The sequence below is a fragment of the Callorhinus ursinus genome, unplaced genomic scaffold (genome assembly GCF_003265705.2).
Source record: "Callorhinus ursinus isolate GAN/ISIS: 27379988/994484 unplaced genomic scaffold, GSC_fseal_2.0 scaffold25, whole genome shotgun sequence".
Lineage (NCBI taxonomy): Eukaryota > Metazoa > Chordata > Mammalia > Carnivora > Otariidae > Callorhinus > Callorhinus ursinus.
In genome coordinates, this window is record NW_027397087.1 from 69734 (window position 1) to 80382 (window position 10649).

General features: G+C 34.6%; 1 pseudogene; it reads left to right on the forward strand.

Moving 5' to 3' along the window:
- Window positions 1–4246: 4246 nt before the first annotated feature.
- Window positions 4247–5088, forward strand: LOC112833425 (olfactory receptor 4L1-like; annotated as a pseudogene).
- Window positions 5089–10649: the final 5561 nt, after the last annotated feature.

A 10649-nucleotide genomic window follows, 5' to 3' on the forward strand; every position in this document is an offset into this window, starting at 1 on the left:
AAGCTTCCAAACACATAAGATAGTCAAAAATATAAATCAAACCGGTGACATTAAGAAATTTAAACCTGGGGTACCTGGATGGCTCAGTTGGTTAAGAGTCTGCCTTCGGCTCAGATCATGATTCTGGGGTCCTGGGATTGTGCTCTGTCGGGGGCCTACTTCTCCCTCTCCCTCTCCCTCTGCCTCCCGCTCTCCCTGATTGTGCTCACTCTCTCTGTCAAATAAATAAATAAATTCTTAAAAACAATAAATTTAAAACTAAGTTGGATCAGATATATATGTCATCAACTATCTGGTAGTGAAATATATTTGAGTAAAAGCAGCTGAATAGTACTAGAAAACTGTTTTAAAAAATGAAACTAACATATTAACAATAATTTTAACTTAATAATAAAAGCAAAAAATGTATAATAGTTTGAGTTTCATTGAATATAATTCATATACTCTGAAATTTACCAATTTTAAATATACATTTCAGTGATTATTATTATATTCACATAGTTATGCATCCATCACCGTAATCTTATTATAGGACACTTCATCACCACGGAAAGAAAACTCTGCCCACTTACACTCAATCCCCAGTTCAAGGTGACCACTAATGTACATTCTGTCTCTATAGATTTGTGTTCACCAGACATTTCATATAAATAAAATCATACATGCGGCCTTTTGAGTCTTGCTTCTTTTACTTAGCATAATGTTTTTGAGATCCTTCAGTACTTTAGCATAAGTATGCATAAATTTTGAAAAACATAAAACCAGTCAAAATTGAAGTTTTTTTTCTTAAAGTGCCAACAATGAAAGAGAAAATATTTACTTGATTCAATTATATATTTTTTACGTTTTTATTTAAATTCCAGTTAGTTAACATACAGTGTAATATTAGTCTCAGGTGTAAATATAGCAATTCCAACACTTCCACACATCAGGTACTCATCAAGACAAGTGTATGCCTTAATCCCCATCACCAATTTAACTAATCCCCCCACCCACCACCTCTTTGGTAACCCTCAGTTTGCTATACTTAAATGACTCAGTTATTTTTAGATTAAGTAATATATATTATATACACATGAGCAAGAGCAGAAATGCTCATATGCAACTACTTAATAAAATAAGTTTTGGCTTGTTCCTTTCCTAATGGGGATTTATATGGAAAATTCTCTGGATTGTAATCTTGGATTTACATGAATGACTCAGATTCAGTGCATGCCATCTTGGTACTCATTCTGTGCATGGCCAGAATCTTACACATACACCCTCTCACCTAATACCACATCTCTTTACGGTGGTTCTACATCTAATATATGGGAAATTTACTTAATTATGTGGACCTAGACTTTGCATTTGCTAAAAAAGATGTAAGAAATAAATGACTACAAAGTCCCTCCTAATCTAATATATAATTATTTTTCCTTCAATTTCCTCAAAAGCACATCATAAATTGAGTAAAAGTATAATAAAATGTGCAATTGCTTATTGAAGAGGAAGAAAATTTTCTTCATTAATAGAATTTTTGTCTAAACTATATCATTTCTTTCCTTTCATTTATGTTGCTTTTATTCACTCATCATATAAGAACAGGTATATTAAGTGTAGAACTAAAGGAATAGTTTTAGAAATTTGCTTGGGAAAGGAAAGAGAGGAGTAAGAGAAAAAAATGCTGGGAAAACTATCAACATAAATGAATGCCAGTTTTCTCTCTAAAATAAAATGAAAAGGCAAAATAAAGCTCTAAAGTAGGTTTTATTCATATTAATTGCATTACACTTAACTGTATTCATTTTTTTAAGATTTTATTTATTTGACAGAGAGAGACACAGTGAGAGAGGGAACACAAGCAGGGGGAGTGGGAGAGGGAGAAGCAGGCTTCCCTTGGAGCAGGGAGCCCGATGCAGGGTTCGATCCCAGGACCCTGGGATCATGACCTGAGCCGAAGGCAGGCGCTTAACGACTGAGCCACCCAAGCGCCCCAACTGTATTAATTTTATATCCAAGTTTTTCTGTTGTCATTATTTCATAGGGCATGAAATTCCATGTATCAAATATATTCATTCCCAAATTGTAGCTGGCATATTCATTTCATCTAATAATCATCAAGACTCGCACTTCTTCAAAGTGCACCTAATTATTAAAATTACTGTCACAAAGGTCTCCAAAGCAAAATTCCTGCTCACTCACCCAATAATCATGCAACACAGCCCTTCGAAGAGGGTGTGCTGAGTGGCTGTCCTCTGTGTGCTCTTCCAGACCCACTGTCATAATTCAACATCTACTCTGTCTACTCCTGGAGGTTGTCTGACAAGAACATCACTTTCATCTTTCGTTTTCTTAATTTGTACGCATTATCCAGTTCTTAATAATATCTCAGATAGGAAAGCAGTGGAGGGAATTAAGGCTGGAAAATGGTGGTAGGACATTTTGACAAGGGCCTGAGTAGAAATAAAAAGAAGGATAAAGTTACAGTTCATTGGAGAAAAGAGAACAGACACTTCCCATGCACCTTCCTATCTGCATTCGGTCCCTTTTCTAAATGTACCACTCCTCCTACCCACAGCTCTTAATGCTTTCTTCTTATAAATCCTCACATATGCCCTAAGCCTTGTCCTTTTTGTTTACTGACCATTAGGATGTTTATTTTTTAGGTGTTTTGAAGACAACAACAAGTGAGCCTGAAGCCATAGCTGGAAGTGTCACTTGGAATTGGTCTCCATTGTTTTAAAATTCTTATGATATGTCACATACACCATGTACTCACTTAAATATTTTTATTTGGTTTATTGCTATTTTTTGTCTGATAATTATGTGTCTCTAGAGGTGGAACAGTGATTCATTCTGTATAAGAAAATACAGTATAATTAACTGTAACATAGAAGGATTCCAACATACCTGTTGAAGCATATCTCCTAAGGAATTCACATGGAACATATGAATTCAATCAATACTTGATAACTTGACCATAAATATATATTCCTTTAATTGTGGAGGCAATATGTATATTAGTATGGACCCAATTCATGACTAGACTGACAGGGCTTGAATATCAGCTGACCCTTATTAGCTGTGTTTCTGTAAGTCATTAAAGACTTCTATACTATAGTTTCCTTATATGCAAAATGAGGATGATAATAATGCTGCCCTCATGGGATTGTTATGAGCATTGAATGCGTTAATGTATGTGAAACACTTAGAACAGAATTTAGCACATAGTCATCACTTAATAGTTATTGATCATTTAATCACTCTAGATCCAATGAACAATGTCTAAAAAGCCGAGTAAAGACACTTTAGTATAATATGTTACAACCAAAGTAAAATCTATATGTTAGGGTTGAATCATTTCACTATTTACTTCTTAACCACCACATACATACATTTACACACAATGCACACACTTCTCACTGTGAACAATAGTAATAATGGAACTGAGAAGATAAGTTCATAAAGATCTGAGGATGAGTCCATATTTTGTGAAATTCTCAGTACACTATAACACAGAAACTAAAAAGCCAATTATTTTTAATGAATTAAAAGACTTTCTTTCAGATACAAATTAGCCCTTACGTTTTGTGTGTGTGTGTGTATGTATGTGCATGTACATTTTCTTTATTTTAGAAACATTGAATAATCTTAATAAATGACTTCAGTGATGCAGGACAATACAATTTCCTAATCTTCCAAATTCTATATTCTTTATATATTGTTGTAAAATGATCTCAAGAGGTGACAGCAATTGTGATAATTAAAGGCAAAAAATACTAATGTAACTACTTATCTAATTTTTTTACATGAACAAATTAGTGACAGTCAAGACCAACTGATAAAAGTATCATTTGATAGAATAAAACAATAGAAAAATAAAACCTCCACTCCATCAAATGCTTTTTAATTGCTGCATAACTATAAGAACATTGTTTCAAAGTGATGTGACTCATAGAATAATTTCAAATTATAGATGGTGCTGCTATATTTAAAATTATATGTTCTCATATCATCAACTATTATCATCAAATAGAAATAGAAACATCCGTGCTAATTGTGGTTTTATTTTTTTTTCATTTCATTTTTTTTCCTTAAATGGAGCCTAACACGGGGATTGAACTCACAACCCTGAGACCAAGACCTGAACTGAGATCAAGACTTGAGATGAAATCAAGAGTCAATGTTTAACCAACTGAGCCACCCAGGCACCTCTTTATTTTCTTTGTATAAAGAACTTCTGGAGCCTTTCTGAATCAAGTAAATGTATCTTAAAAATGGATCTGTAGTGACTGAGTTTATTTTACTAGGATTTTCTGGACAATGGGAACTTCAGATTTTCTTCTTTGTAACATTCTCCTTGATCTACAGTGCTACTGTGTTGGGAAACATTCTCATTATGGTCATAGTGACATTTAGTTCCACCTCTCTTTTCTGGATATGAGTCTCTCCACTGTCACCACACCCAAAATGATCACAGACTTGCTCAATGAACACAAGACCATCTTCATATGGGGCTGCATGACCCAGATGTTCTTTATGCACTTCTTCGGGGGTGCTGAGGCAACACTTTTGATAGCCACAGGCTGCTGAGTGGGTTTGTGATATTTTCATGGACAACTGTTTGTACACACCATGAGCCAGATGGTATTAACAGTAAACTTGACTTTCTGTGGTCCCAATGTCATAGACAATATATTTTGTGACCTTCCCCTTGTGATTAAGCTTGCTTGCATGGACACATATACCCTGGAATTCTTTGTCATTGCTGACAGTGGGCTGCTCTCATTCATCTGTCTCATCCTACTGCTTGTCTCCTACACTGTCATCCTGATCACTGTTCAACAAAGATCATCCAGAGGGCTCTCCAAGGCTCTGTCCACATTGTCTGCACACATCATTGTGGTCACTCTGTTCTTTGGACCTTGTATCTTTATCTATGTCTGGCCCTTCAGTAGTTTTGCAGGCAATAAATTCCTTGCTGTATTTTACACTGTTATCACACCCTTACTGAATCCCATTATTTACACCCTGAGAAATCAGAAAATGCAAGGGGCCATGAGAAAATTACGGTTCCAACATGTTATCTCTACACAGAACTTTTAGATTTGAGCACTATATAATTAACACAACTTTCAAATACTGTGCTAATAGAAGAATAGATTATATATAATACATGGTTTCACTCTTCTTATGTTAGAGTGACCAGTGCAGAACCATAACCTGTGCAGAAAACCATAAAATATTTTAATTCACATTTACTGCTGCTAAAGCACATAATGATAATGAGTGACCTACAGCAAAATAGACATTTGAAATCATTGAGCACTTTTCCATAGATATTCAATATATATTTATTAGTGAAGAAATAAATATTAAAAAATATGGAATACTAATAGGGATAATTTCAATAGATATGAATTGTTAATGACATTCATAAATTTATATATCTTTAAATGAGGTACCAGTACAAATCATGAGTGAAATAATATGAACAACAATGAGAAAGATATCATTCTAATCTCTTGATCCAATGAGACAAAAATAAGAATTAATTAAATTTGAGAGTAGAGTGAATATAAAATGCCAGAGATAATGTTAAGATACCAGAGGGAAGGAACCAATGCAAAAAAAATTTCAGTAGAACTACAAAAAGTAGCCTTGAAACCAAATGCTCCAAGAAATATCATAAGGATGCACAGTTGCCTTGCAAACCTCAATAAATAAAAGTAGAAGCATATTTCTTAATTTTAGGTACTATATCATGTAACTTTCTCTTTCTGAATGCTTTACATAAAACTACACTTAAATTTGCCTCTGGTAAGCTTGTAATGCTTACTTTAATTATCAGCTAAATTTGATTTGTTTACGAGTGTTGAAGAGGGAGCAGTGCATGCTAAATTGGGAATCCCATACTCATTGATGGTAATCTTAAGTATTCTTTCCTAATTCAAGAAACCAACATTTCTTGTTTCCTCTAGGCAACAGCTTTCTAACTGTTCCTTACGCACTGTATAAATTCTTTCCTCCATTGAATGCATTCTCTACAAGCACCCAGAGTGATGTGATTAAAATGTAATTCTCAATGTTTCTTCCCTGGCTAAAACCATTTTGTGGCATTAAGACACAGGTTCATATCCTTCACTGGCTGTCAAAATCCATCCTCCCTCTGAAATTTAGCTCTAATGTAATTTTTTTCCATAATGTTACATCACACTGACTTTCTTTCAAATTCTCCGAAGTATCAGGCATCTTAATTTAGGACTATTTCCAGGCTGTTCCCTTCACATGGAATGACTTTCCTTCACTTCTACACCCAGCTAACTTCCTCCTAGAGTATAGAACCTGGACAAAGTACTACATTTAAAAAAATATATTTTTTAAAGATTTATTTATTTATTTGAGCAGGTGAGGGGTAAAGGGAGAGGAAGAGAGAGAATCCCAAGTAGATTCCCTGATGAGCACAGAGCCCAATGCAGGGTTCAATCCCATGACCCTGAGATCATGACCTGAGCCAAAATCAAGAGTCGGAAGCTTAATGACAGGCCCAGCCACGTGCCCTTCACAATATTACATTTTAGAACACTCTTCCTGTATGTTCTTGGCCAGTTCAGATTTCTTTATTTTACTCATTTATAGCATGCTGTGATTTCCATCCTTTGCATAAATTATTACAATAATTATTTATATACTTATAGGTTAATGTCAGTTTTGTCTTTAGGCTATAAATTCTACGTATCTCCAGTATCTAGCTACATATTGGTACCCCCAGCAGTTCACAATATGGTATTTGTTCACAATATTACATTTTAGAACATTTTTCCTGTATGTTCTTGGCCAGTTTAGATTTCTTTATTTTACTCATTTATAGCATGCTGTGATTTCCATCCTTTGCATAAATTATTACAATAATTATTTATATACTTATAGGTTAATGTCAGTTTTGTCTTTAGGCTATAAATTCTATGTATCTCCAGTATCTAGCTACATATTGGCACCCCCAGCAGTTCATACATATTTACTGAATGAAGAAAGAAAAATGAAATAACTATATTCTAGCAGAATATTATTTAATTTGACCTACAACTAAGGAATACATGCACTTTACTGTGAGATATTATCTATTAAAAGATTAGAATACATAAGGGCATATATTGCTCATATATTTTAGTAATTGAATTACTAAAAGAAAAATTTGTTCCTTAAAGAAAAGGAACAAATACCATATGATTTCACTCATATGTGGAATTTAAGAAACAAAATGGATGAACATAGCAGAAGGAAAATAAAAAGAGAAGGAAGCAAACCATAAGAGACTCTTAACTACAGAAAACAAACTGAGGGCTGATGAAGGGAGGTGGGTGAGATATGGGCTCAATGTGTGATGGGTGTTAAGGAAGGCACTGGGTGCTATATGTAAGTGATGAATCACTAAATTCTACACCTGAAACCAATTTTGCCATTTTTGTTAGCTAACTAGAATTTAAATAAAAACTTGAAAAGAAAAAAATATAGAAAAAAGGAACATGGAATACATGAAAAATTTCAGGAAAATGGAAGAGAAAAATAAAGCAAGTTCAGAATATTTGCTTTGAAAATTGTATTCAGCTCTAACACAGTAAACTCAAAATTCAGTCTTACATTATAGAATACCCTATATTAAATAAATCATAACCATTTATGAGGGAAAATATACACCCAGTGGTGGATGGGATTATACCCCAACTGATAAAATATTACATAAGATTTTTGTGTCTGTAGTATAATACCCTCAAAACTCTGAACCCCTCTGGTTACAAAACATCTAAGACTGCTAAAATCATCTAAAATAAACATTAAAATCAATTAAACATTTTAAAAGAAAGTAAAAAAAAAAATCACATTTGAGTCCAGTATGAAGCTTCAGCTCCATTCCAGGAGGGTAAACCAGCACTGAACCAGTACCCACTCTAAGAACATCTACAGAACACTGTTGCCTAGAGATCCTACAAATTTGAAAGTACTGTGGTTTGGGCTCTGTGCCCTAACAGGGATGGAGATTGACTGGAGGCCATGCTGAGTGCACAGATTCTGAGAAAAAAAAGAGAGAAGGAGAGAGATTATTAGAAGAAAGCCTGCCTAGCAGAAGCAGACAGCAAGAAAAAAAAAATGTTATCCAAACTTGATTCTGGATATAGATGAAAATAAATGGGTCCTTCACAAAGGTTGGGCTTATCATCATATTCTTTGTATGTTCCCACACATTAGTGTGAGAATTTTTTTTTTAACTTGCTGCTTAAGGGTATAGGCTCAGGCATTTGGCAAAAGTAAACACAAATACTCAGTGAAAAAAAAATGTTCCTTGAAAACAAGTTACACTGAACTCTCAGGGAAAGGTTTTGCAAATAAAAACTCCCACAATCAAAAAATCACAAGACAAACAAAAACATCCCAGCAAATTTGACAGTCAGGAGAAAGTGAAAAGACAATGCATGAAATGGGAGAAAAATATTTATAAGTCATAGATCTCATAAAGGACATGGGTCCAGAATATGTACAGAACTATTACAATTCCAGAATTAAAAGACAAATAATTAGAAAATAGGCAAAGGATCTAAGTAAAAAAAGTCTCCAGAGAAGATATACAAATGTGCAATAAGCACATGAAAAGATGCTCACATCATTAGTCAATAGGGCTATACAAATGAAAATCACAGTAAGATACCACTTCATATCCACTAGGATGGCTATAATCAAAAACGATAGACAAGAACACAGAGTAGTTGGAATCCTCATACATTGCTGGTGGAATATGAAAATGGTGCAACAATTTTGGAGAAAATTCTAGCAGTTCCTCAAAGTGTTAAACATACAGTTACCATGTGACCTAGCAATTTCACTCCAAATATGTATGCAACAGAAACGAAAACACATGCCCACACAAAAGACTGAACATGAATGATTATAGCAGCTCTATTCACAAAAGTAAAAAATTTAAAAAACCCAGCATTCATCAGTTGATGAATGGATAAACCAAAGGTGGTCTATCTATACAATGGAATATTTGGCAATAAAAAGGAATCAAGTACTGACAGATGCTATAACATTCATGACTTGTGAAAAATTAGGCAATGTACAAGAAAGGAGGCACAAAAGACCACATAGTGCATGAGTCCATTTGTATAAAGTGTCCACAATAAGCAAATCTTTAGAGACGCAAAGTAGATTAATGGTTACCTAGGTGTGGGGGGAGAGGAACAAGGATGTGGCCTTTTGTGAGGCTTCTCTCCTTTAGCCTAATGTTTTCAAGATTCAACCACATGGCAGCATGCATCAATATTTAATGCTAGGAGCCATATCAGCAAACATGGCAGAGTAGGAAATCCCCCTTACCCCCACAAGCATACCAATTCATCCATAATTCATGGGAAAATTCCTTTTGAGAAAAATAAAAAACCAACTGAATGTCTCCTGCACCCCTGGAGAATGCTAAACCAGGCCCACTGAAGCATTTAAGGAAATTTAGGACACCCTCTCACTGGAGATCCTGCCAGATTTTAGAGTTCTAGATATTTCCCTACAGTGCCTTGACCTTACCATAACACACATGCCTTGCCTGAGTGTTCATATTTTGTTGGAGCTGTGTAACTCTGTGAGATCTTCAGTCTACTCCTGTCTATAGTACTTCTATAGGAGATAAGGACATCTTTGTAAACTATAAAAGAGTTCCTCAGGTCCCTACACTTAGCCTATAACTGTTTGTTATAGTCTTCTGCTTCTTATTCCAAGGCATCAATACAACTTAGCAATAAGCAAACAACTCCACTATTTATAAGAATTTTTCTCCCTTTATCTTTCAAATAACTGGACCATTCACTTACAATAGCATTCCTTTTCCCCAAGATGTTTCCCCAGGTCACCACCACTGAAATCTTTAGGGTTTTTGTTTTTTGTTTATAAGCAGGTTCCGCTCCTAATGTGGGGCTTGAACTCATGACCCTAAGATCAAGAGTCGCATGCTCCACTGACTGAGCCAGCCGGCACCCCACCATCACCGAAGTCTTAAGCAATCAGGCATTTATATTATGGCAGGACTTGTCTGTGTCCCATCTACCACTTCTAATGGAGTCCTATTCCCGAACCAGGTAGTGAGTAAACCAACCACAACCCCATTTATCACCTGTTTTCTCAGATCACTCCCAGTACCACTTATGTTAGTTTGGGTCATCTGAGAAGACACATAGACAGGATTAGAGTACATTCACAGTAGAATACTACTCAGTAATAAAATTTAAAAACATTTTTTAAACTAGTACATGCAACAACATAGATCCATCTCTAAAATATTTTATTAGAAGACATTCAAAACAAAAGAATATATATTGTGACATATTATTTAAATGGAATTAAAAATAGCCAAACTGATAGTAATAGAAATGAAAATAGTCATTAGCCCTGATGGTGATTATTTACTGAGAAGGGGCCCAAGGGAAATTTTTGTGTGATAAATGTTTTGTAATTTGATAAGTGTAGTAGTTTCATAGATGCATGCATAGGGAAAAATTTCAATCTATACATTAAGATTAGTTCATCTTGATATCTATAAGATATTTCTCATCATAAAGGAAATTGAAAACAGGTTAGTAAAAAAAAGAACAACAAAAGCAATAAATAAAGTGGTTTAAAGT